General features: G+C 47.4%; 1 protein-coding gene and 1 non-coding gene across 4 annotated transcripts in view; both read right to left on the bottom strand.

The window, feature by feature from the left end:
* The window catches only part of LOC135106019 (uncharacterized), an 85,582-nt gene that overhangs the window by 39,951 nt on the left and 17,752 nt on the right, over positions 1 to 27,879 (bottom strand). The window contains exon 2 of one of the 3 annotated variants that reach the window (XM_064014792.1): positions 25,607 to 25,648. The exons of the other annotated variants lie outside the window; for them this stretch is intronic. The gene's annotated coding sequence lies outside the window, so the exon portion shown is untranslated. The remainder of the gene's footprint in view (positions 1 to 25,606; positions 25,649 to 27,879) is intronic. 3 annotated transcript variants of the gene reach the window in all.
* Trnar-acg (transfer RNA arginine (anticodon ACG)) lies at positions 9,161 to 9,233 on the bottom strand. The gene has a single exon. It is a non-coding gene; the product is annotated as a tRNA-Arg (tRNA).

Here is a 27,879-nt window from a genome sequence, read left to right as displayed (position 1 = left end):
CTTCACTTCACAACTTCCTCTTTAGATCTACGACTCTCTCTCTCTCTCTTTCTCTTTCATATCTCTCTTTGTTAGTTCATCTCAGTCTCTCATTTCTTCCCGCTCAACGTCACTCACCCATATCTTCCCGTCCTAGTCCATCTCAGCTCACATCTTCCTTTTCTACGCAGTCTGCCTCACTTTCTCGTTACTATTCTACCAGTTCATCACACTCCCTTCTATCACCCCACTCTTGTCCCTCTCAGCCTCTCCCGTATCGCCCTTCTAAGTCCCTTTCAGCCTCTCACATCATCTTATTCTACGTAACCTATCACACTGTCTCAAACTGCTCTCCGTCGTTCACCTCTCTTTTTCTCTCTCACGTACCTCATTATTCTACTACTTCATCACACACTCTTTCTCTCATCGCCCTCTAGTTCCTCTCTTCCTCTCTCAGCGTACGCCTCCCTTCCCTCCTTTCCCTGGCGGGGCTGGCGAGGGAGGGAGGGTTGAGGGTTCCTTGAGCGACGCAGGAAGGACAAGTCTCAGGACGTGAAGGCATGTTGGGCCTCTACGCTCCGGCCTTCCTCCGGGCAGCAGGGCGCTGGTCAGGGCTGCGGCACGGTCGACGCCCCGAACACATGCTGGCCACTCTCGCCTTTATCGCCCGCCACCCTCTGAACGGAGGCCCCGAGTTTTCACTGTCGCCCAAGTTATCGTGTGACCATCGTTAGCGTGTTTGTTTCTTCCTCTCCCTCGTGAGATGGCCAATGTCACTCCGCCGCTGTCATTCTGTCATGCGCCCAAGGGAGGGATGGAGGGACGGGGAGGGTGAGAGTGTGGTGGTGGTGGTGGTTGTGTGGTGGTGTGGTGGAAGTAGTGGTGCTGGTGATATTATTATTATTAGTAGTAGTAGTAGTAGTACTAGTAATAGTAGTAGTAGTAGTAGTAGTAGTAGTAGTAGTAGTAGTAGTAGTACCTAGTTGTTGTTGCTGTTGTTGATGGTGGTGGTGGTTGTGGTGTTGAGGCTTTAGTAGTAACAGTAGTAGTAGTAGTAGTAATAGTAGTAGTAGAATAATAACAACAACAACAGCAAAAAAAAAGGACGAAAAAAATAGCGATTAGGGAGTAAGAAGTAAGAGGAAGCGAAGAAGACCAAGCGGAAGAAGAGAAGGCTACTGTTGCTGTTGTTATGGTGTTGGTAGCGGGAGGGAGGGAGGGAGAAAGGGAGGGAGGAATCAGGGAGGCAGGGAAGGGACTAGGGAGGGACCAGTGAGGCAGCGGTCCGTCCATCCAGTAGCAACACGAGTATGATTGAGGCGAACACAACGCACGGAGCGCCTGCTGAGCCATTGAGACGGGCCGGCACAGGCGAGGACCCGGGTACCTCAGCGCGGCAACTCGTCAGCATGTGCGGGGCTCGGTGCATGTTATTACTAAGGCAGCGGCTCCCTCCCAGCAAGGGGTGGCGGGGTGCGCTGACACGATGAGGACAGAAACTCAGGACCGCATTCTGAAACATTTCCGTGACGCACATTCATAACATTCAAAAGGCTCTAGTTGAAGTTGCAAGTGTTTTTAACGGTGTTTTTTTTTTTTATCTTTTTTTTATTGTTACAGCGATATATTAAGAAGGTTTCAACATTATTAACGGGAGAAACACTCGTCGCCTGGCTGATCGTCCCTGTAGCCTTTGAGAATATTCATTGTGTGGTGAGACAGCAAAGTGATTCGGAATATTGATTCACTTCTGCGCCGCACTTCAAAAAAGGCTGTAGCTGAAATTACACGGGTTTTCAAGGGTATTTTCATGATTTCATAATAAAATTTCTACGTTATAAACAGGAGAAATGCCCTTGAGAACCCGGCTAACCATCTCTATGACTTCTGAAAAATAATCGTGGTGAGAGAGCGTCTGACAAGGAACCTGGAGTCAACGTGAGGAGTTTATGACCTCCGTGCGTATTAGAATTAGGAACGCTGGCCTTTCCTTGATCAATTGCCTCATCACGTCTTAGGCACACACTCCTGCGCATGTACTCTCATATCTAAAAAAAAAAAAAATGTATGCTGTCCTTCTTCTTCCCGCAAGCATAGTGGAATGCAAAAGAAGAACGGAAAGGAGCCGCCAGTAGATCTGTTAATCCTGACGACGTGATAGGAGATGAACTAAAATAGGTGTTTCATAAGTAATGCTGAGATGGTTCCAGCATGCGAGAGAGAGAGAGAGAGAGAGAGAGAGAGAGAATGTGTGTGTGTGTGTGTGTGTGTGTGTGTGTGTGTGTGTGTGTGTGTGTGTGTGTGTCCAGAAAGTGCAGAAAGACACACTAAATACAAGTACAGGTAACAGCATTAGAACAATTCATCCCAGACAAGAAAAACGAAAAAAAAAAAAAAACGAAAAAAAAAATACATGATTAAAAAAATAGAAAGAAAAAAAGAAAGAAAGAAAGAAAGAAACAGCATCAGGGAACCAAGAGAGACAAGGAGGCCGTGAGACGAGACCGTGATGACAAACAAAGCAAAAACAGCTGAAGCAACACCCTGGCAGGAAGGAAGCCCCGAGGAGACGAGCATAAGAGGAGGAGGAGGAGGAGGCGGAGGAGGAGGAGGAGGAAACCAGACATGACACGAGCCGCAAATAGAAGGTGGAGCTGCTTTGGCGTTGGGGGGAAGGAGGGAAGGAAAGTGAGGGAGTCGGTGTAGAAAAAAAAAAAAGAAAAAGAAAAAGATAGAAAAAGAAACGAAAAAAAATGGTATGGTGCATTTAACACGTGACTCGACTAGGTCTCTCTCTCTCTCTCTCTCTCTCTCTCTCTCTCTCTCTCTCTCTCTCTCTCTCTCTCTCTCTCTATCTCTCTCTCTCTCTCTCTCTCTCTCTCTCTCTAAAAAAAACACACGCCCATAAGAAAACACGTTATTTTTTTTTCTATTTTCACTACCGCAGCATTATGCCAACATCGCTTCTCCCTCCCTCTCTCTCTCTCTCTCTCTCTCTCTCTCTCTCTCTCTCTCTCTCTCTCTCTCTCTCTCTCTCTCTTCCCACTCCCACCTCGTTTTCGTGAAGTACGCAGATGGAATATCAATGAGATGCAATCGCTTTAATGCAAAACCAATCCCACTCTTATGCACATATGTATTGTATAAATGTCCTCCAGTAATTAGTGCGGGGACCGGACAGTGTTTTAGATCCGGAGAAAGTTATTAAATATACTGAAGAAAGTCAATTAACCTCGTGGCCTCCCGGTGCAGACTACGCTACTGCAGACTGTCTTGGTGAGGTGAAGGGAACAAGCACAGGCAGGGACCGTAAGGTGTAGTGTACAGCTGGGGACTGGTAGGTGCCTGCTTGCCTGGCTGTCTTCTTTTAGGGTGTCTTATGCTCTTGTTTCCTAAGTAAGATTGGGATGGTAGAGTGAGTAAATGGGAGAGTACACTCATAACTTCATATTCACCCTTGCACATTCCTTCAGTACAGTCATAGAATTAAACACACACCCATGTCCACTTATCACATCCATAACGTCACCCACACCTACGCAACACACCCTAACATCACACACACACACACACATCCACACCCAATACATCATCAGCCGCACCCATTTACACATCCAACACATCACCAACACCCACCTAACACGTCTATAACATCACATCTACCCATCCAACACATCCATAACATCACACACACCCATTCACCCACCCACCAACACAGCACACCCCTAGCAGGCCATCCCCAGCCCGGCGCGCCACAACAAGCCACGAGAGGGAGGGAAGCAGGCCCGAGAGGAAATGTATTCACACGCCTGGTTATGTTAAGTGCCCGCCTGCGTCCGCCACGATCCCGGCGCCTGGCTAGTAAACAAAAGGGCCCCGTACGCCAGGCACGCGCCATTGATAAGTCAAATGAGGCACCGAGCACAAGCATAAACACCAGCCTGGTCAAATGAGCAGGCGACTCGTTCCCTAAACATCCAGTAAAACCAGTTGCCGCCGCGCAATGCCCACTGGGAACCCAGCCGTGCGTCCCGCGGCACAGCCAACCCCAGGGAACTTTTCCTTGACGCCCTGGCGGTGATTCGACAAAGCACCACTAGGTCACGGCCACAGGGGACCAGGACAGGTGGGATGATTCTGAAGAGTGGTGGATGAGAAATGGAGGTTTTGAAGGGAATGGGAAATATAAATAAATTTGGTATTTCTTGAAGGAGAGGGAGTTTCTGAAGGGAGGTTCTGAAGGATGGTGGGAGGGTGACAAACGGGGTTCTGAAGGGAATGGGGAAAAAGTTTGGGGATCTTGAAGGAAGGGGGATGTGAAGGGAGGAATCTGCAGGAGGTGGGGAGGCCGGAGTTCTGAAGGGAGAATGACGAGAAATAGGGAGTTTAGAAGGGAGGGGGAGGGAAAACAAGGAATTCTGAAAGGAAGAAGGAAGACTCGGGTTCTGAAGGCAAAGACGAGAAGGGAGGGGAGGAAGGAGGCTGGAGGCTCTGAAAATAGAGAGACAAGAGGAGGAAGGAGGTTGACACAAACTGAACTACATATTTTTGAAGGAAGGGGGACAACAAACAGGGGGTTCTGAATGGAGGGGGACGAAAAAAGGGAACAAAACCTTAAAAAGAAAAAGAAAAAAAATATGCGCAAAATTAACTTCAGTAGATAAACAATTTCGTGTGTGTGTGTGTGTGTGTGTGTGTGTGTGTGTGTGTGTGTGTGTGTGTGTGTGTGTGTGTGTGTGTGTGTGTGTGTGTGTGTGTGTGTGTGTGTGTGTGTGTGTGTGTGTGTGTGTGTGTGTGTGTGTGTGTGTGTGTGTGGGTGGGTGTGTGTGTGTTCAGGAGGTTATGTATGTCACGAGAACTCTGCAGGGCTTCCTATCAACACCACCACCACCACCACCACCACCACCACACCAAAGAAAATCTGAACTACCAACGCGTAATTCTTCCTTTTTTTTTTTTTTTCTCGGCTCACCTCATCAATAAATTAAAGACAGTTTGTTTGATGATAAGGTTATGCCTCAGTGGAACGCCTCGACTCCTGAACAGTGTGCATGATACGAGGACACAACTCAATTCATTCTGTGGGGCTGAAGCATTTGCCGTGGATAGATTGATAGATAGATAAATAGGTAGATAAGTAGATAGATAGATGGATAGACAAACACACTGACAAACAGATAAACAGATACATAAATACATGCGTACATACATATATACATACATAGATAGACACACAGACATACAAATGAATATATACATACATACATACATACATACATACATACATTGACAGACACTTAAACAAATAAATAGATGGATAGACAAACAGACAGACATGTAGAGAGATATACAGATATTGACATGAATAGACATTTTATACCCACATTTTACTTTACTTTATTTTTATCTATTACATTGCATCTTTTATAACTCAGAGTGCAAATCACAATCCCCCCTCTCTCTCTCTCTCTCTCTCTCTCTCTCTCTCTCTCTCTGTACTGGCGCACAATACAAATGACGAAAGACAAAGCTCGGCACGGAGTTACCAGTCCCTGAAGAGTCGGACTGTTCCTTACTTGACGAGTCGCACAAATTTCTTTATGTAAATGAAGAGTCCATTGTTTTGGTGGGCGGCAATATGTTAGTGGAGGCGCTGTAGGGTTCACGGGGCCCTTTGATTAATGGCGTGAGGCGAGTGCTTAATGGACGAGGAAAAGCAGCGAGAGAGAGAGAGAGAGAGAGAGAGAGAGAGAGAGAGAGAGAGAGAGAGAGAGAGAGAGAGAGAGAGAGAGAGAGAGAGAGAGAGAGAGAGAGAGAGAGAGAGAGAGAATTATACGAACAGGAAGGTGACGCAAACTGCGCTGCATATTTCAGTCTGATTCAAGAAATGTGTCAAGATGGGGTGAGGTTTACGGCAGGCAGCACGCTGCCGTCGCCTCCAGGGAGGGTTCCGTCAGGAAGGTTTCAAGGAACACGTCCAGGAACTGATGTATTTTGGCAGCGCGGACACAAATCAAGAAACTAAGCGCTCTTTTTTTTCTTCTTCTTTTTTCTTTTCTTCTGGACAACTTTCCCAAGCCTCATCAAAACTTTGGCCGCGCGAGGACGGCAGGAACACTTCACACTGTGCTGGTCTCAATCACAACTTCAGTGTTCTGCTGTGCAAACATTACAGACACTTCCATCACGGCACAGTCATGCAACAGCCAGTGTGGTGCATGAAGCGTTGGTGGCCAGTTAGCAGCAGCAGCAGCAACAACAGCAGCGGGCGAGGTGAGGCGAGGCTAGCAGGGTGATGGAGCAGCGCAGCCTGACGTGAGGAGATGCTCCCCCAGGGGGCGCTGAAATCGATTTTGTGGGTGCTGCCAAATGCAATGCAATATATTAGGACAGTTAGGTTACATATAAGGCGTCGCTTGGGGAAGAGTGACTCGTCTCACTGCACAGCCAATCTATCACCATTTTTTGCTGCAGAGTTTTGCTTACTAATGGCATCTCTGATGCCTCATTTTTGCAGAATGACTAAAACATTTGACAAAGCAATATTTTCTCTTATTTACTGTGTGGTCATGTAGCAACAGCGTGCTGCCTGCCACCATACAGCAAAGGCAGGGCGTGTGGCCACGAGGGTGCGAGGCTGCTGAACCCTATACTCGCCAAACACTGGAAAACATTGTTCTGAAGCACTCCAGCACTCAGCACGTCGTCAACTCGTGTTTTCCAGCATCCTCTTGCAGCCGCGACCATAAAACTGCTATCACCAAGCCTATCGCCCCAACATCTGTAAATCAATAATGCTTCTTATCGTCCCATCCTGCTTGCTGCAAATTGCCACTTTGTCTCAAATGTGAACAACTTTTTATGGACTTTCCTTATTTGCGGCAACATTTACTCTCGCCCTCCGAGTTCCAAATACATTTGCCGTAAAGCTTGCCTGCCTCGCTGCCGCAGATCCATCACTGCTTTGTGGGGATTTAGGATAAACGAACAATACGTACAAACGATGGGAACAGTACATACTATACAAAGTGATATGAGCCTAAAACACACACACACACACACACACACACACACACACACATAGAGAGAGATAGATGGGTAGAAATAGATACAGATAGATAGATAGATAGATAGATAGATAGATAAGCAGACGTATTAATTGCCTGACTGACTGACTGACTGATTGATTGATAAAGACAAGCAGAACAGATATTGACCCCAAAATAATAATTTACAACCAGTACATTATAAAATCAAAGCAGAATAAATGAATAGAAAACACACACACACACACACACACACACACACACACACACACACACACAAACAGCACAATGGGATATCCTTCCCTGCAGCTTTTCCCGCTCCCTCCATTGTCTTCCCGTCCAATACATAAAGGTACAAAAGCATATAAAAAGTTCTTATCAAATTTATGTCCCCCGTTCTCCCGCCACGGATGTATTGCCCCGGGGCTGAAAGCTGCGAGTAGACACCTCCCCCGGGGCGTGACGCGGCTGCCTGACTGTGCCCCGCATTCTGAAACACTGTTTTCTCTTTCTCAATCACCATGACTATTTTCAAAGGCTACATAAATGATTAGCTGGGTTCTCAAGAGTGCTTCTCCTGTTCATAATGTAGAAATCTTGTTATCATGTTACTGGAACCGTAGAAACATCCTTAAAAGCCCAGCGATCAGGGTGTTTGATGAATGGAGACGGGAGTTGGGAGAGGAAGAGAAGGGGAAAGAGGGAAGCTGGCATCTTGACATTGTGCTAGTGTTTGGTGTGTGTGTAATAATGGGGAAGAAATAAAAAAAAAAAGCCGCTAAACACAGTGGGAGTAAGTGTGGTGTTTGGCTTTCAACCACGAGCTGTATCACCGTTGCAGCACCACCACCACCACCACCACCACCACCAAGAGAGAGAACTAATGGCCATCACGCAGCGCCTCTAAGGAAGAAGATGGATCGAAGCAGTGAGGCGGAGTACAGATTGCTTGACGCAGAGAGGCTGTGCCATAATGAATAGGTTGGGTCTTGTTGTGCCTTGATGAAGAGTCCGCCGCTCTGTTGATGCTTGACTGTCGCGTTGAAATACACCTGTTGCTGCCTTGTCGCTTCTCCGATTGATCACGTAGCATATAAACGCCTAATATTTCGTAAGTGTATTGCTCTGTGTCAATATCTTCACGGTGTAACAAATTGATTTTTATTAAGTCACTGTTTGGTGGATTTAAAAAAAGAGATTGGAAGAAATTCGTGCTTAAATAAAGTGGTAGATGAATGGAATAGACTCAGGAATCAGGCCACGTATTCTGAAACGCTATTTTCAAAGATCGTAGAAATGATGTATTGTTTTTTCAAGGGTATTTTTGCCATTAATGCGCTGAATATTTGTTTGAACTGTTTGTAGAATCATGAAAACACATTTGAAAACCAGAAAGTAGTCGTGGTGAGATGGTGAAGTGTCGAGGATGGAAAAAAAAAATATGCCTCACGGATGGAAAAAAGGCAGAGAGTATTAATGTTACCAGTGAAATACGTGCCCATTGGATGTTTGCTGGTGAAAAGGATGAGAGAGAGAGAGAGAGAGAGAGAGAGAGAGAGAGAGAGAGAGAGAGAGAGAGAGAGAGAGAGAGAGTTAACGGATACATTCCAAGAAATTAGTGTTTACAGCCTAAGAACGCGTGGCCAGGAGAGAGAAAGTTTCCTTATCTAATCTCTCTCTCTCTCTCTCTCTCTCTCTCTCTCTCTCTCTCTCTCTCTCTCTCTCTCTCCTCTCTCTTTTAAGCATCACACTGTAGAATTCTCAAGGAAACCTGACCATACAAATCGGTGCTAAACGTCAGTCCAAGATCATATAAGCAATACATCACAGGCACAACACATGTAGGTCTATTTAGGGACAAAGCTGGAGATGGATCTGCTCGCAGGGGAAAAGAACGAGAGGCCCGGGAGAAGGTTTATGGATGCAGTGAAAGAGGACATGATTTTATTGGGGTGACTGAGGAAGTTAAGAAAAGGTTTATAAATGAAGTGAAAGAAGATACGTGTTTGTAATGAGTGTAACTGAGACAGGCGAAGACCGAGCGTGTTGGGGAGGATTAAGATCATAAGAATATGAGAAGCCATTAGACTTACACGTAGCAGTCCCTGTAAAAGCAAAAGAGGACGTCACGGAGTCGACCTCGCCAGGATTCGAACCTGGAATCTTCTGATCCGTAGTCAGACGCGTTATCCGTTGCGCCACGAGGCCTGTAAGGGTCGGTGTAGCCACCCTTAATCAAAGGAACTCAAGGAAGAAAAGATTATAATTACATTTTGATGTCTTATCTCGATTACTTTTAACAGATTCTTGAGGAAGTTAAGGCTTTTTAGGATCGTTTTGATGATCTTAGTGATAGTTTAACTAGGATTCTGCGTCACCAGTGAGAAAACTACTAGTGAAAACTGAAACGGGGACGGAAAAGGTGCAACCAATGTCTTTCTTTTACTTGTGCGTACATATACAAAGTGCTCTTGGTAGTATACCCATTCCTAGTGCTGGCTGCGAGTAGACTGCTTTTCCCCTCGCTGCCTGATGGCTATTAGCGTCGTTCCGTCCTTTACACATTATGAATCTGACTAATCTATGCAGCCTTTGGGAAATAATATTCACGAAAGAACAGAACATTTAACCTCTTGATAGCTGTTAATGAGTGAAAAATATGTTGCAAGTTAAGAGTATAACCACAAAAACTTAATTGACAGCACAGGGGGTGAATTACGGAGCAGTTCAAATCTTCCGCCGTCTACCGTCTTGTTTTGCCTCCCTACACTGTGTAACGTTACTCAGATGAAGTGAATAGTGTCATTAGCATCTCTCTCTCTCTCTCTCTCTCTCTCTCTCTCTCTCTCTCTCTCTCTCTCTCTCTTGTATCAGCTGACGGCAGCCGCAGCGCCTCCGCCTCCTCCTCCCTCGCACCGCCCCACCATCCATCATCCGGGGCTTCACTTCGACGCGCCGCGGGCCAGACGGGAAGAAGAAGTGGAGAGATGGAGCGTGATAGTAAATGAGATGTAAGGGCTGCGTTGCGGGGAGAGGATGGACGGCGTCACCCTACATCACCCTACTTGGTACTCCTCCTCGTGGGCGCCAACTTGAGGGAAAGAAGTGAAAGCAGTGAGAAGTTTAGAAGGTAAAGGTACTAAAAGGAACTAAGACGGAAATTGCTAAACACGAGAAATTTTGCATAGAGAGCTGTGAAGTTTGTTCTGCAACTCGTGCCTGGAGAGAAAGAAGATTTGCTTAAAGATGCGACTTGCCTGTGAGAGAAATGCTGAGTTCATGTGACAAAGGAACTAAGCTCGATATTAATAAACAACACGTGGAACCTTATATAGATAATTGTGACGTTTTTTCTGAAACTCGTGCTTGTGGTGAAAGGGAGAAGATCTGCTTGATAATGTGACAATGTAGCTTTCTTACGTGGTGTTAAAAGAAGGAATGTCTATCTAGGTGTTTACAGGAATGACTTACAATGGGCTTTATTCTGAAACTCGTATTGGAGTGACAGTGTGACTTTCCTATCTGATATTAAAGAAAGGAATTTATCTAGATGTTTATGGGAATTGTTTACAGTCTAGTTCACCTGCTGAGTTATGTACGAGGCGCCCACACCTGTTCACCTTTGCCCACCTGTTCTGCCCGCCACGCCTCCCGGACCACCTCACCTCCTGGCCCGCTCGTGTCGTCTTGGGGGTTAAGACCACACTACGACCACGATACGATACGTCCCCCCATCCTCCCTACCCCCCTTTCTCTCTCTCTCTCTCTCCTCTCTCTCTCTCTCTCTCTCTCTCTCTCTCTCTCTCTCTCTCTCTCTCTCTCTCTCTCATGTTCAAAGGTCCAAGGAATTTTGTATTTCTCCTCGACACACGAATCCTGAAGGAGATCGTAAAACTGTCTCCTCTGTCACTACTTCCAGCTGTCTCCTCCTCTTCCTCCTCCTCCTCCTCCTCCTCCTCCTCCACTGTCACTTGTTCTTCCTCCTCCCTCTCCTCTTTCGTCACCACCTGCTCCTTCTTCTACACTGCCACCTCTTCTTCTTCCTTTTCTTTCTCCTCCTCTTCCTCCTTCTCCTACTCTTCTTCCTCCTCCTCCTCCTCCTCCTCCTCCTCCTCCTCCTCCCCCCCTTCTTCCTCCTCCTCTGGTCCTCCTTCACCACCTTCTTTTCCTCTTCCTCCACCACCACCACCTCCTCCTCTACCTCCTCCATTATCACCACCAGTCCATCCACCACCACCACCACCACCACCACGTCATCAACACCACCACTACCACTACCACCACACTATCATCACCATTAACACCGCACTGTCACAACTACACACACTACCACCACCACCACCACCACCACCACTACAGCACCGAAGCACCAAGGCGTTATCCCACCACCACCACCACCACCACCACCAACACCACAGCGACATGGCATCACCCTCTTGCACCGCGAAGTCATTTGTCTCCCGTGTCTTGCAGCCTCGCCTCGTGATTAATGAGATACGCTGCTGCACCCTCTGGTGGTGGTGGTGGTGGTGGTGGTGGTGGTGGTGGCAGTGGTGGTACAAGTGGTAGTGGTGGTGGTGGTGGTGGTGGTGTTTTTCTCTTGTTCTTGTTCTTGTTCTTGTTCTTCGTCTTCTTCCTCTGTTTCGCTCTTGTTTCCCTTCTTCGCACTCCTGTCGGTATTGCGTTTTACTTATCCACGTGCATCTCCTTCTCCTTCTCCTCCTCCTCCTCCTCCTACTCTTCCTCCTCTTGCATCTCCTTATCCCTTCCTCTTGTCCCCAGTGACCTCCTTCCTTTCTCCCCCTCCCCCCTCTTCATTCGCCTGTCTCTGTTCTCTTCTAGTTTTTCTAAGTCCCTTCTCTTTGTTCCTCTTGCTCTTCTTTATCTCCGTCACTCATTTTTTTCCTTATTCATCTACCTTTATTCCTCTTCTCAATCCCTGTGACTTTAACTCCTCCCTCGGTAATGTTTCTTCCTAATACATTTGTCCGTCTCTATGTCCTCCCCAGAGGTCTCTTCATCCTATCCTATTCCTGTTCTCGATCCCAGTGACCGGGTTCGAGTCATGTCCCTCTACACCCACCCTCATCTAGACGGACCGACAACGCGCTGCCAATCTAGCCAGCCTGACGTCATCGAGAACCTTGTGAACTACTGAGGTGACAATCGAGTGCTTTCATTATAGTCTTATCGCTCCTTTCACTGGGCTCCTGTGGAAGTTACTGGGATTTTCATGTCGTTTTTATGAGTGTTTATGGATGCAGTGAAAGAAGACATGCTTGTAATGGATGAGACTGAGGAAGATGCAGAACCCCAAGCGTATTAGCCAAGGTTGATCCGCTGTGGCAGGAGGAGCCTAAAGAAGTCCGTTTTAATGATTTTTGTGACAGTTCAACGAAGAATACGTATTGCCAATCAAAAAACAAAACAAAAAAACTCCTAAAAGCTTGACTGACAATCTCAATGCCCTATGAAAACAGCCCTCGTGAAACCCTCAAAAGAGTTTCAGAATACGTGGCGAAAAGACTTATGAAATGCATCGCGGGAAAAGACATGACGTGCATTACTAGTATTTAAAGACGCTTTGTTTTCTCGCGAGGACTGTGTTCAGAGGCCACAGAGAGAACTACCGTGTTCTTAAAAGTGATTCTCTCTTCACAGCACGTACATTATCACTCCTCCAGCTCTCAGTTCTTGGGACACACAAAAAACTGAGGAATGGAAAGGGATTGCTTCTTAGAGAGTGCTGAAGGAAGAAGAGCCAGAGGAAGACAAATGGAGACGTTCATGGAGACCTTGATGGAAAGCCTAAACAGGAGTTGGAGAGTGGCAGGTCTGGTTAGAATGGCGAAGAGAAGAGACAGTTGGCGCCCCATGATCGCTGGCGTCACGTGACAGGCGCTAGAATAACGAAAAGATTCTTAAAACCCAAACAGCTTCCACAACATATTAAAGTTTTTAACAAATTTCTAACTTTTTAATACAGTGGCAGGAAGGACAATATAACCACCACGCTGCCACAATTAGTACAGAAACTATCACTAGATTCACGAAAACATCCTTGAAAACCCAAACAGCTTCCACTGTTATGTATGTACAACAGCGTGTTAACTAAAGAAAACAAGACAACGAAATTTTTAGGAATACGTTGCCATGACGTAAATGTATACGTGTATGTATAAACAAATAAGCAAATAAGTGAATACATAAATCAATAAATCTGTGAACAACCCGAAGGCAAGCATGAAGACAGTTGTGAAAAATAATACAAAAGTTGCATTACCAATTAGAAGGATATAAAGGCTGTGGGTATACACACACACACACACACACACACACACACACACACACACACACACACACACACACACCATCATCAAGTCTTTCCTTCTCTCACTTGTATTCATGTCTGCTTTGTAAACAATGGACAGACCGACACGTACTAACTACCGCTGCATAAGCACGGAACATTTGCACCTGTTCATAATTATTTTGAGGCAATGCTGCCGCATCATTGTTCTTTTGTTCTCCTGAGGGCGTGGGCCGTGGTGGGAGGGGCGGCACTGCTGGCGGCGCCATGGCTGGTGTGTGCGCGACGAGCGGTGAGCGGTGACCGGACGCCGCGCTGTGAGGCGGCGGCACCGCGATGTTGATGGATGGCGATGGCGCACAGCGTCAGGCGCCACTCTGCTATTACCGATTCGGAAGGCCTTGATATGTGTGTGTGTGTGTGTGTGTGTGTGTGGTCTGTCCTTTTCTTACAACACACTGGTAATTGGAAATTCCATATCTCAGCTTAATGAAGTCATGTTCCTTGCACTGTCGCCGTAAAATTTCCTCTCACACACTGGAGTCTGCTCTGTTACTGTGCCTGGTGTGGGTGACGCCCCTTGCGTGCAGGAGGAGAAGCTGCACCTCAGTGCTAATGAGGCTCCATTCATTTCCTTTCACTAATGAACATAAAATATTCCGCACTCCAGAACGCTTCTCCCGCCGCGCTGTCCCGCCCCGCCAGCAAGCAAAGCAGGCTGGCCAGGGATCGGAACGCAGATGGAAGAAGACTGCTACAAACGCTGCTCTGTGAAGGAAATAAACATGGAAGCTCCAAACAGATCATTCATATTAACTTCCAAGCAAACCCACAGCACTGCACCCTGGGGATGCACCACGCTCCGGAAGGCCCAGGGATGTGCAAGGCCGCAGCAGCACAAGATTTTTTTTTTAATATGTCAGTGCCAACGTTGGGTGCCAATGCCAAGTGCCACAGAAAAAATATAATTCAAATATTTCACAATGACTGATCACGATGCAAGGCTTTGCAACCTTTACATTGGACCACTACACCATAAAACGAAGGATTCAGCAAGGTGCTGTACACTCCAATACTTAATTTCATTCACGTTTTACCTTTTAGTGATTAAAAAGTGTAAAAGAACAAACAACACCGAGGAGAGAAAACCTTTAACATGACAAAAATTCTCAAGTTCTCATCCATACAAGCAAATCCCAAAATCAAGGAAACTTCGTTGGTCTGGCAACGCTGGTGGAGGCCGCGGTGGCAGAGGTGGGGAGTGTGGAGTGAGGAGGGCCGGCGGCGCCACCACCGCCACCACTACCACCGCCACCACCACCACCGCCACTGCCACCGTCATACAACAGAAGGCGACGAGCGTTATTGGTGGACACCGTTAGGCTCCTGGCAAGGCCCTGTGGGGGCTGGGATGACACAGCTGCTCAAGTTACTACTGAGGGATTGCTACTTGGGCTGAGCCAAGACCCGAGTGGCGGTGACTCCTGCGGCACGAGAGGCTTGTCCTGAGGAAAGGGTCCAAGCCGCGCCACGAGCTGCTCCCGCCGCGGCGTAAGTCTTTGGCACACGCGAGGCCATGTGCTGCGTAGTGACGCTTATGCGCACATCTCGAGAAAGGAATTCCATTGCATGACAGGACAGTCGAAGACGCTGAAGAGCAGGAAGCTCCACATTTTCCCTTGGGTGTCCAGGCTCGCTCTCAGCCAAACACGCAGGATAAACCCTAGGACGAGCAGGTGAAAGGGCGAGGTAGTGTTACCTCCGCGCCACACGCTGGCCAGGCTGTGCAGGAGTGGAGAGAGGCAGCAGCCCTTGGTGACGCCCCGTTACCGTTACTGCCACCCGAAATGTGGAGTGTAGCTGTGGTCCTACGTTAAGCCCGACAATGAGAGCAGGTGAGATGAGTAATGAGTCCAATCATACCAATGAGACAGAAAACGTGCGCCCATCACCTGTACATTCCAGTTCCTCGAGAAGCAAGTTTTGACAGTGCACGATATTTCTACAGAGAAACACGCCAGTAATGAGTTTCACAGAGCTTCGTTCACACGTTTCTGAGTGGAGGTCACACTGTAGCTGTAGAGACTGAACGTAGGAGCAGCGAGGACGCGGCCGCTGGCACGCAGGAGTGGTGGTGGTGGTGGTGGTGGTGCACGCGAGGCACGGGGCTCAGAGACACCCGTACACTCGCTACACTTCACACACACAACACACACTGATATATGAACATGTTCTTTGTGTTGTTACTGGCAGGACTTGCTGTGATTGTCACAGTGCCAATAAATAATCTTGTACATTCGTCATTAAACAACATGACGGACTCAGTGTGAGGGAATGTGGCGCGCTTTGTTTCCACGCCTGTGTGCGTGATTACACTGCTTCAGGACACACACACACACACACACACACACACACACACACACACACACTGTTCCCTGTGAACTGTCTCTGTACGTTTCTTTGACTTCCTGCAAAATAATTTACCGTAAACTTCCCTCTGATGAACAATTTCCACCACCAGACTCCTGCACGGTGCTCTTCTCCAGAACACTACCACGCCCATCCTTCGCCCACTCATCTCTACATTATATATATATATATATATATATATATATATATATATATATATATATATATATATATATATATATATATATATATATATATATATATATATATATATAGGGAAAAAGAGCATGAAAGCGGGCATGGCAGGGAAGGGCATGGCAGGGCGGGGCAGGGCGGGTGGGTGGAGGCACAAGCCGCCACGGGCCGCGGACACCTGCGGGACACCTCGCACCGCGGCCGCCTCACTTTCCGTTTCATTCAATGCGTCCCTGCCGCGGTTGTCACAAGCATGCCGCTCAGCGCCTCGTGGCCGCGGCGGCCCGGCCCACAGCACGGCAGCAGCGGACACTGCCGGGGGGAGCTGTTTCGACCATCCCGAGTAGGCCTCAAGTACTGCCATGGCCACATGACTCAACAAATTTCAGAATTTTTCGTTCGATTTCTGTGTGAGCGGCTGCCGCGAGAGGGCCTCGTGTCGTCCATTCACACACGCCCCCCGCCCCTTCCTCCCTACCTCCCTCCATGCGCCACATATTTCTTCCTCTTTTAGCCACATTTCTTAATCTGTATGCGCCACAAGTTACAAGATAAACGTTAATTTACTCTCTAAATCGTATTTTTGAAGCGTGCATGGTCCGGGGCGCCCCGGAGGTTGGCGGCGGAGCTCGGGGCGGCGGGGCGACGGGGCGGCGGGGCAGCGGGGCGGTAGGAAAGCGGGGCTCGGAGTTGTGGGGCTCGAAGTGGCGGGGTTCTGAGTGGCGGGGTTCGGGGCGGCGGGGATTGAGGCGGCGGGGCGGGGAGTGAGCGATGGGGTTGGTTGGGGAGAGGGACAAGGACAAACGGAGGGGAGGAGGGCAGATTAGGGTTGAGTGATGAGGTTGAGTGGTGAGGCTCAGGACGCGGGCGGCGCGGCGTGGTGAGCGGTGGTGGTGATGGTGGTGGTGTTGTGGTGATGACCGTGATGTGGTGAAGGTAAAGGTGTGGTGACGGTGACGGACGTAGTGGTGGTGGTAGTGGTGGTGGTGGTGGTGGTGGTGAAAATTATGAAAATGGTGAAAGTGGTGGTGGTTGTGATGATGGTCATGTAAAGATAGTGGCGCCATTCAGTACTAACAATAATTATGGTGATGCTAATGATGATGACGGTGATATTACTAACATTATTCATGGTTTATTATTATTATTATTATTATTATTATTATTATTATTATTATTATTATTATTATTATTATTATTATTATCATTACCATTTTTACCATTATTATTATTATCATCACCACCACCACCACCATCACCACCGCCACCACCATCACCCTCAACACAATCACAATCACCATCCAGTCACAGTCACTACCACCACCACCACCACCACCACCACCAGCATCTGCACACTTGACAACTAAAACACCTTGTGGGCTCGAACTGCAAACAGGAGGAAGTGGAGACAAGAACTTAACGAAAGAACTTCCCTTAGTCTTCCTGAACTCAAGAAACCAGCAGCAGTAGTAGTAATAGTAGTAGTAGTAGTAGTAGAGTAGATATACCAGGCGAGAGTATCTAACACCCCAGTACTTGTAGTAGACACAGGAGAATGAACTGAAGTACCGCGGCTATGCACCACCTGGCGTGCGTACTACGTATACATACATACACATACACCCGCTCCGTCTGTCCAGTACTACCAGCACTGTTCCCGTACGTGCTACAATCTGTATTTCTCTACGATCTCAGGTTACTATGTTTGTGTACCAACCACAGGGACGGAGACATGCCATTACTACTACTAACACTTTCCCTCTCTTGCCAGCCCTCCTACTCTCCGAAACATTAAGACGTAATAACCACACGGAGGAAAAACAGAAGAGCCGCGGCGTGCGTCAATCGTGCCCGAACAGGTGACAAAAACTGGGCCGCACTTGCCCGCCTGAGGTGTTGCTGCTGCTCTCTCAAGGCGGGAAGAAAACGAGATGCAATGTATATCAGAGAGAGAGAGAGAGAGAGAGAGAGAGAGAGAGTAGCGAATGTTGTTATAATACTATGGTGGTGATGGTGATGGTGGTGGTGCGTATATTGAAGCTAGTGGTTGTGGTGGTGGTGGTGGTGGTAGTGGTGATGGTGTCTATGGTGTTGATGACGACAGAGGCGGTGATGCGTACTGGAGATGACAATGATGGTGCATATATGGTGGTGGTGATAATGCGTACAGCAAGCGGCAGTGATGAGGCGGTGATGAGCACCAGTGGTCAGGGCGGGGAGTGGTGCTAGTGGCGGCCCAGCGTGGCACTTGGTGAATGGCGCGGGGGCAGCGGCGGCCTGTCCGGTGGCTGGTGAGGGCGCCTCACAATGAGCGGCGGCAACGAGCGGCGCATCGCAATGGTCGTGCGCTTCCTTCCTCGTAAACTGCTGCCTAGTCAGTGGACCATATCTCAGGGGTTACGAGATGTGTGTGTGTGTGTGTGTGTGTGTGTGTGTGTGTGTGTGTGTGTGTGTGTGTGCGCGCGCGCGCGCGTACGGGCGCGGCGCGGAGGGACGGCCAGGACTCTACTCACTGTGAAGGTGTTAGTCATCTTGACGTTATCAGGGGAGAGGGAGGCCTGTGGCTGCATTCCTCCCATGTTACGGCGAGCACTCGGGGGCCGGCCCGGTGCCTGGCGGGGCGGGCCGGGAGTGCGTCACTCTAAAATGGGAGTGAAGGTGGGCGGGCCGGCGCTAGGTGGGTGGGCCCCAGGGGACATCGATCACCTTCACAATTGGCCTCATATGAAATGAACCTCACAAAAGTTTAAGCCGAGAAGACCAAATCCTGAGTCCTAACGCTGCGTACTTTGGCGGTCACTCCCTCCCATCCTCTCCTATCACCTGTGGCTCCTTCCCACCTCCCCACATCGCTAGGCCCTCGCATCGCCCTCACATAAAAGTCACAGGGAGGCTACTCAGACCCACAGCCACGCCAGCATCCTTGGCTCGCCTCCCCACCAAATTCCTATCGAATTCCGAGCGGCCCATGTGTCCCTCCGTGGCCGCACCGCCGTCGCAGCGTGGGACTCGCCGTCCATCACTCGCCTGCTACTCGCTCGCCTTGCCTCACCTTACCTCCCTCACTCCTGCCCAGCCTCTTACTCTGTTCCTCTCTCTGTCTCTCTCCTTCACATACAATTCGCACTGCTCTAACAACCCTTCGACATACCAAAAATTCCGTGGCAGTGTACAGTATAAAGGCAGCCTCCACTGGTGTCATCGGCGATTTCTTGTGTCCACGTACACTCGCATAGGTTCGTGTGTAGCGTTCAGTGTGTGCCAGGGTTCACATCTCGGCCCCCAGCACCCGAGGCAGCATCCACCTCTACCTAGTGACTTGCTTCCTTCAGACCACAAAACGAGGGACACACTCTATAAACGAACCCTTATACAGTGAGAAAAATGTAAACAATCTCTCTCTCTCTCTCTCTCTCTCTCTCTCTCTCTCTCTCTCTCTCTCTCTCTCTCTCTCTCTCTCTCTCTCTCTCTCTCTCTCTCTCTCTCTAATTTAAATATATAAATATGTACATCATTTTTTCTCTCATTCTTCCTTCCTTAACTCTCTCTCTCTCTCTCTCTCTCTCTCTCTCTCTCTCTCTCTCTCTCTCTCTCTCTCTCTCTCTCTCTCTCTCTCTCTCTCTCTCTCTCTCATTCCAAGTCGGAGCATTTCATCTCTTTCCTCACACCATCACTTCCACCTTCCCTCCCCCAAACCAAACCAAGCCAAACCTGAGCTCAGTCTTTCGTCTTAATGCTTCGGTGCACAAAGTTTTTACACTCGTCCCTTTAATTAGCCTACGCCCCATTCTTTCGTCTATTCCCTCATTTCCTCGCGTGTCCCTCGAGTCTGAAGAGGGAGGGAGGCAGGGCACGGACGGAGGAGGAGGAGAGGTACGTAAAGGGGCGGTCAGTGGCTCGCAACCTCGGGGCAATACCTGGATGGTGCCACGGACTCGCAGGAAATGCCGGCTGGTGGTGGTGGTGGTGGTGGTGGTGGTGGTAGTAGTAGTGACAGGGATGGGCTAGGTTGCGCTGATGCCTCCACGTGTATTGAGTTGGTTATTGTTGGTATTTTGAGTAGTGTTAAAAGTAAATAAGTGGAAAGAATGAGAAAATTGGAGTGTATTTGTTTCGTTTCCTGTGTACTGCGGAATTAATGATTCCTTGTGTATCTGAACCTTTCACTTCTTCAGTCGCTCGTTGCAAACATTCAAAGAAACGTTAAGAAAAATTGTTTCCAAGGACGATAAGAATAAGGGAATACCATCGCACTGATTTTCTTTTCTCTACGGTGCCGAGTTACTTAACCGACTGTATTGCAAAAGTGAATGTGTCGAAAGGCGTATAAGTACCCGTAAGTAGCCCATGTGCATTGTGTTCCAGGATAAAGAATATCATCCACTATGGATCTGAAGAACCAGAGAGACTGAGAGGGTAGAGGCCACGCGCAGCTTCGGCATACATCCCCAGCTTTACCAAAAGGCACTCTGATTTCCTGACAGTAAAATAGATATATTGATAAATGAATAAATAAACTGGTAGACTTTCAGCAAGTCGACTTAAGATTAAGGGGAACCGCTGAACACAGTGGAAAGGAAGGAAATGAGGTAGGCTGCTTGACTTTTTACCGTAGCTATAAATTACTAGAGGTTCCAAGACTGCATTCCCGTCAGCGTTACAGTTCAAGAATTTCGTGGGTGACAAGGAGTGAACTGAAGGAGGTGGCCGGTAGGAAAACCTCTACAGTATAATGTTAGTAATTAATGTCTCCATTACTGCATTTCCTTCCGTATCACAGTCATGTCCAGCGGCTTTCTGAGGACTCAGGGTCACACGCAGGAGAGAAAGACTGCCGCGTCACCACCCAAAGGTAACTCTGTAACTTTACACTGAAATATGATATACAAGGATTACAAGACTTTCATGGACTCATTAATTAAGCGTGTGTGGGTCTTAACTAATGAGCCACCACCATCACCACCACGACCCCCACCACCACCACCACCACCACCACCACTACTACCACTACCACCATTACCTCGCGAAGAAAACATATGAAGCTGAAAGTCACTGGGAAAAAATAGGCAAAATGTTCACTACTTATGCATGAAACAAAAGCCAGGAACTATGGATAGAGCAGTAGAGCAAAAGATGAGATGAGATTATAGCAGTAGATCATTAAGACCATCAACTGTTGCCCTTTTAGTGAGATAAGACAAAATGAGTCACTAACAAGTCGCGCAGGATTTGTAAAGGTTCCTCCATTCAAACTCCGTGAGGTCTGAAGACAAGACTAGACAGATCTTAACAATCTAACAGTTTATTGAAAGAAAGTTACATAAGATCGGGACACGAGAAAACAGGAGAGGGGGAAGAATATGAAGAAAGGAAATAGCAAAAAAAAAAAAAAAAAAACTTATGAAGGCAGATCGGAGCATTGTTACTACACTCGCAGTGACCAAGAGAGGTGTAGGCTGCGTGATAGGCCTAATGGGTCGTGGAGGCAATGTAAGTAATATAAAACTGGTGGCGGCAGAATTAATGAGACAAAACAAGTGAGACTAAGCACCACACCACACCAGACCACACTACACTAAACTCCACTACAACCTGCCTGGGCGACGACCGTGGAAAGCAAGTTTTTTTTTTTTTTCGTGGAAAGGAGAGGAGGATGGCCAAGGGCTAAGAGAGAGAGAATGAGAAAAAAAAAATCTGGAAAAAAAGGCTCTCTTAATTGCACAAACAAGAAATTACGACCATGTAAATGTTGTCAGGGGAGACATTACAATGGGCCGTGCCTCCAGTGTGGTGTGGCGCGGGAACCCTAACGATGGGTGTTAATGAACTCAGTGTGTTGGCTGCGACCTCGCTCCGCGATACAGAGGGTGATGTGACACCGCACAACCACCCGCCCGCCGCCAGGGAGCTCTTGAGGCGCCACAGGGAGAATACGAAGCTCTGACCTCTCCTCCCAATACCGAGGGTACTGTGACACCCTCGCCTGTAGAAGCCCTTGAGGCGCGAGGGAGAAACTATGAAGATTCTGATTACACCTTTTGAACTCTGAGGGTACTGTGACTCCGCCCACCATCAGGAAGCTCTTAGGCTACCACTGAGATAAGATTACAAAGACTTCATGATCTCAACTCTCAGTACTGCGGTTACTGTGACTCCGCAAGCAGGAATTTCTTGAAACACGACCGCGAGAAGACTACGAAGACTTCACGATGTCTTTCCTCCAACATGACACTTTGATAACGATGATTACTGTGATATGACCAGCCCCCAGGAAGCTCTTGGGACCACAGGATGAAGACTCTCCTCCTCCTCCTCCTCCTCCTCCTCCTCCTCCTATTTCTCTCAAAGCCTCGTAATGACTAACAGGGCTACTCCTCTTTGTTCTTTTATATTTTCCTCCTCTTCCTCCTCCTATTCCTCCTCTTCCTCCTCCTCCTCCTCCTCCTCATCATCATCATCATCATCATCATCATCAACATCATCATCACAAGTCTTCCCTAACCCTCTTCACTCACCTGCCACCTACCTGTCTGTTTCAAGCCACCCTGGCAAAACTTCCTATCTCATCACATTCTCTACTCGTAAATCCGCGTCCTGTCCTCCTCTACCACCCGTGCGTTGTCACTCCCTTGATTTAATTGTCCATCTATTATCTGCTCGGCGAGTGACGTGTCCTACCAAGCCCGCTATCTTTTTTTTTTTTCTCTCTTTTTTTTTTTCTGAGACTATTTTCAAATGTGGGTAGACGGAAGGGAAGGGAGGAAACAGAAGTTGTGATGAAAGGATAGGTCCTAAGGGAACAGGGGAAATTTCTAACCTGTTATAAGAAATGCATGAGAGAAAAAAAAAAAAAAAAAAAGGAAAACTGGTGAGCTATTTTGACAACGTAAGAAAAGTGTCAAGCCTCAGATGAACAGAATTATGACACACACACACACACACACACACACACACACACACACACACACACACACACACTTGCGTTTCCATCATTGGGCTTATACCAGAATATATTTTTCTCAATAGTACGGAAGACAAGGTAAGGGTGAAAAAGGCTAGAAAGAAACAATAACCCTGAATTATTAAATGTAGGTAGACTGAAGGAGAGGAAGAAGGACACCAAGATGAAAGGACAACGATGCAAATGAAGCAGGAAAAGTACTTAAAGAAACAGGATGCGTAAGACAGGGAAATGAGGGAAAGGGTAGCAAGAAAGAGCAACCATCGTATTCTCAAATGGAAGCAGACGGAAGGAGAGGAAGAGACAGAAGCTGCAATGAAAGAATAATACAACAAATGACATGAGGGAAGAGCACCTGAGGGAAGCATACGCAAGACAAGGAAAGGTGGAAAAGGTTGGAAAGAAACAGCAATCCTCGTATGGTAATGGGTCACAGCTGAAGACAAAAGAAGGAACGAGCATTTTCAGAAGTTGGTGTTGTAACAGCTGTAGAGGGAGTTATCGTTCTCAAGAGGGTTTTTACTATGATTCTAAGGAAAGTTTAATGAGGATTCTGCTTCACCGTTGGGAAAAGTAACCATGAGAACTGAAAAAAAAAAAATCTCTTCTTCTTCCTCTTCTTCTTCCTTCTACCTTAATTTTCACCATCTTCCCTCCTCCTCATTTTACGTTAGGGAAAAACAACCATGAGAACTGGAAAAAGACATCTCTTCTTCTTCTTCCTCCTTCTACCTTAATTTTCATCATCTTCGCTCCTCTCCATTTTATGTAACATGATGCATTAACTTTCTATGCTAGCCTCCTCCTTTTCCTCCTCCTCCTCCTCCTCCTAATTTTTCGCGAGTTTCTTCCTCTTCCTCCTCTTCACTTTCTATTACACGACACAGGAAGTTTCTAATCTGTCACAATCTCACTTCTTTCCCCTCCTCCTCCTTCTCCCCCTCCTCCTCTTCGTTCTCTTAATTTTTCACGATTTTCTTCCTCTTCCTATACTACTTCGACCGTCGTCTTCTTCCCCCGTCCCTGCGGCCACCAGTCTCGCCTTTACATATTTACAAGTTGGCATACTTCCCCTCCCATTAGACCTCCCCATTAAAGGTCTCAGGCATCATGACAACGATTAATTTACCCGGCACCGTCAGCCAGCCTCCGCGGTGGACCTAACCCAGCCCAGCCCAGCGCGGCGTGGAGTGGCTGTGCGCTGGTCTCTCGGTCTTTCCTAGTTCTTCAAGTAGCCATCCTTCGTGTGGTTTTCTCTCCGTCTCCCTCGCCTAGTCTCTCCTTACTTTTCAGATCTCTCTTTCGTGTTTCAAGCTAGTACGTGTGGCTGTACACTGATATTCTTCATCTCTTGTCTTGTTCTTCAAATCCCTCCTTCGTGTTTCACTCATGCTGGCACGTGGAGTGGCTGTGCTCTGTTCTTCTACGTCGTGTCGCCTTGCTTTGCTTTTCAAATCGCTTTTCTCCTGCGTGTTTCACTCAAATTAGTACGTGTAGTGGTGATGAGCTGTTCTTTTCCATCTCCTTCCCCTCGTCTTTCCTTGCTCTTCTAATTGCCTTCCTCCTCTGTGTTTCAATCAAGCTATGTAGTATGTGTAGTAGTGATGCGCTGTTTTTTCTCTCTCGCATCGTCTTTCCTTGCTCTTCAAATCAGCTTCCTCCATGTTTCATTCAGGTTAGTACAGTGCAGTCTTTCATCCCTCATACTGGTGAACTCTGCAACTCATTCCTTACATACGTACTCTCCCTTGCCCTTAATTTAAGTCTTTCAAGAAGGAGGTTTCAAAACACGTCACAATTCTTGGCGTTTTATTCAAGGTCACATGCGTACAGTCACGCGCATTACTGGAGTGGTATGCTGTTGTTCTTCACCTTCCCTCGCCTTGTCTCGCTATTCATTCTGGTTGTTCATTTTATGTCTCTGTTCTTTTTTAGTCAGTCTTTAGTTTTCTTTTCTATGTGTAATCATTGTGTATCCTCTTATATTTCCGTATGCTTATGTCAAGTTATCCTGTGCCCAGAATATCACTATTTCTAGTCACTATGCTACGTTATTACAAAATCCGAAATTAAATAAAAATGAAGAAGAAAAACGAGCAACAGAATAGTTCCACTTTCTCTTACAGTGCCAGTCACTTCGTTGTTCCTGTGCCAAAATATCAGTCAGTCAGACAGTCAGTATCTTGTCTAGTCACTAGGTTAATCACAGCAACTAAAACAAAGTTTTACTCAGTCACTCAGTCAATCAGTCAGTCAGTCAGTCAATACAGTTTCCCGTACTAAGGTGACAAGACCTCAGCCCTCCGACACGCGGCCATCATCTCTACAGGTAAGAGACGAGCTAAAATTTGTGACGCCTTAGAAATAGAGTAAAAACCGAGACAAGAATTACATATGGCTAAAACAGATAGCTTATAAGGGGAAGGAGGATTACCTGGGCCCTATTATGTTCCTATGACAAATACCAGATTGGGAGAGAAGAGGATTAATAAGGCCTTAAAAATAATGAGTAAATTGAAATAAAATATCTAGAGAGGGAAATACGGTATTAATTAGGCCCTACGAGTGAATGAGTAAAAAAAAAAATAATAATAAAAGTACTAGAGGTAGAAGAATGACAGAGAGAAGGAAAGGAGACAGTGACGCACACATGACTGGAAGGCAAGGGAAGGTTCAAGGGAGAAACAAGTGACGGGAGAGACTTACTATTGCTTGCTGCAGGACGTGTGGCGCCGGGGATGGACTGACCTGCAATGGCGGAAAAGAAGCAAATTAAAACCAAAAGAATATACAGTAAGTCTCTCTCTCTCTCTCTCTCTCTCTCTCTCTCTCTCTCTCTCTCTCTCTCTCTCTCTCTCTCTCTCTCTCTCTTGGTGGCGCCAGGACAAAGACACCGAAATGAATCAGGAAGCGTTGCCCCTTCAGCCCAACAGTGCTATAACAAGTAAGGCGGGGATGAGGGAGAAGAAGTAGAAGGAGAAGGAGGAAGAAGAAGAAGAAGGGAACGTGAGCCGTCGCGGAGCATTCCAACAATAAACGGAGCATCGTTAAGAGAGATCAGATAGCCTTTTAGGAGCGTCTCTACACCATTGTCTGTGGTGCCCTACCCCCCGGGAAGCCCAGCGAGGGGACGTGGGCTCAGGGTGAGGCGGAAGAAAGTTTGACTGAGTTTTGGGCAGCGAGAGGCGCCAGGAAAAGACACGTAGGGATGATATTCTCTCTCTCTCTCTCTCTCTCTCTCTCTCTCTCTCTCTCTCTCTCTCTCTCTCTCTCTCTCTCTCTCTCTCTCTCTGTCTGGAACACCACAGTCTCCCATCTCACTACCAGGGACTGTATTCTCATCGGCCACGGAAAAAAGAGAGGGGCGCAGGGAAAAGACACAAGGGACTATACTCTCCTTCAGCAGCACCACGACCCCGCCACTTGCAGCCAGAGGCCACATTCTCCCCGGTCGTCTTCTTACAAATGAAAGAAAATTTGACCGAGTTTCGGGCAGCGAGAGACAAAAGGAAAAGACAGAGACGAGTGATTCTCTCCTTCAGGAACACCACTATGCCACCACTTCTAAACAGAGTCCGTGTTCTTGTCGGTGAAGCGGAAGAGAGTTTAAGTTTTGGGCAACAAGAAGCGCGGGGAAAGGACACGTTGGGGGGACTCTCTCCTTCAAGGACACCACAACCTCCAAACTCATTGCCAGGGACCGTATTCTCATCGACATCTTATCGTGAAACCTTTTAACTAGCTCTAGACGTAGTTCTGGTAGTTTTTCGGAGCGTTTTCATGATTTCGGACATAAAAAAAAAGAGCTCTAGTGAAGTTATTTTGGTTTTCAAGGGTGTTTTTTGTGATGCAAGGGATACTTTGAGGAGGTTACTACATCATCACTACATCATCACCTTTAAAACAGGCTCTAATGGAAGTTATTGCGGTTTTCAAGGGTATTTTCGTGACGCGAGATAGTTTTAAGAGGTTAGTACATCATCACATCATCAGCTTTCAAACAGCCTCTAATGGAAGTTATTGCGGTTTTCAAGGCTGTTTTCGTGATTCCAGGTACAGATTTACGGCGATACTGTATCATTAACAAAAAAACATCCATAAGAACCCAACTAACGACCCGTGCGACCTTTGAAAATAGTCCTTATGAGAGATTAAGCGTTAATAATACGAGCCTGGACTGAGAGATCCGTGTGTGTGTGTGTGTGTGTGTGTGTGTGTGTGTGTGTGTGTGGGTGGGTAGGTGGGTGGGTGGGTGGGTGGGGGGATGGAGTGAATGTATCTGCTACCTATATTTACATATCATATTTATCTTTCAAGAGAGAGAGAGAGAGAGAGAGAGAGAGAGAGAGAGAGAGATTGATAGTCAGATGGGCAGTGAGATAGGAGGGGATGAGACACAGGGTATGGTAGGAAGTCTTACTCCATTAAAGGGAAGGAAGTGACTGGCGCTGCGTTGTCGTGAGAGAGAGAGAGAGAGAGAGAGAGAGAGAGAGAGAGAGAGAGAGAGAGAGAGAGAGAGAGAGAGAGAGAGAGATTCTTATTCTTTCCTCCTGTTCTTTTTTCGTACTTGTGTGAAGTCAGGGCGTGTGAGACAAGAGTGTGTGTGCGTGTGTGTGAGGTCAGGCTGTGTGTGTGTGTGTGTGTGTGTGTGTGTGTGTGTTGTGTGTGTGAGGTCAGGGTAGCCAGGTTAGCGAGGAGGAGGAGGAGGAAGAGGAGGCACCGCAAACACAGGTAATGAGTCTCGTGTCTGGCTCTCCACACTCCTAAGCTTGCATTCGGTTACTCATGAATGTTTCTTTTCCATTCTTTTTCTCTTCTGGGGGATAAATATTCCACGTGGAGTACCCACTGAGTGCCGCCCGGGAGCCTGTTGGGGGAGTGGGACTGGGGGAGGAGCGGGCCGAGTAGCTGCTGGCGGCGATCAGATAACATTGCCGAAATGCCTCGGTGACAAACGAACAAGGCTCAGGCCCTATGGC

This window comes from Scylla paramamosain, chromosome 12 (assembly GCF_035594125.1).
Source record: "Scylla paramamosain isolate STU-SP2022 chromosome 12, ASM3559412v1, whole genome shotgun sequence".
Classification (NCBI taxonomy): domain Eukaryota; kingdom Metazoa; phylum Arthropoda; class Malacostraca; order Decapoda; family Portunidae; genus Scylla; species Scylla paramamosain.
This window is presented reverse-complemented; position numbering and strand designations above follow the sequence as displayed.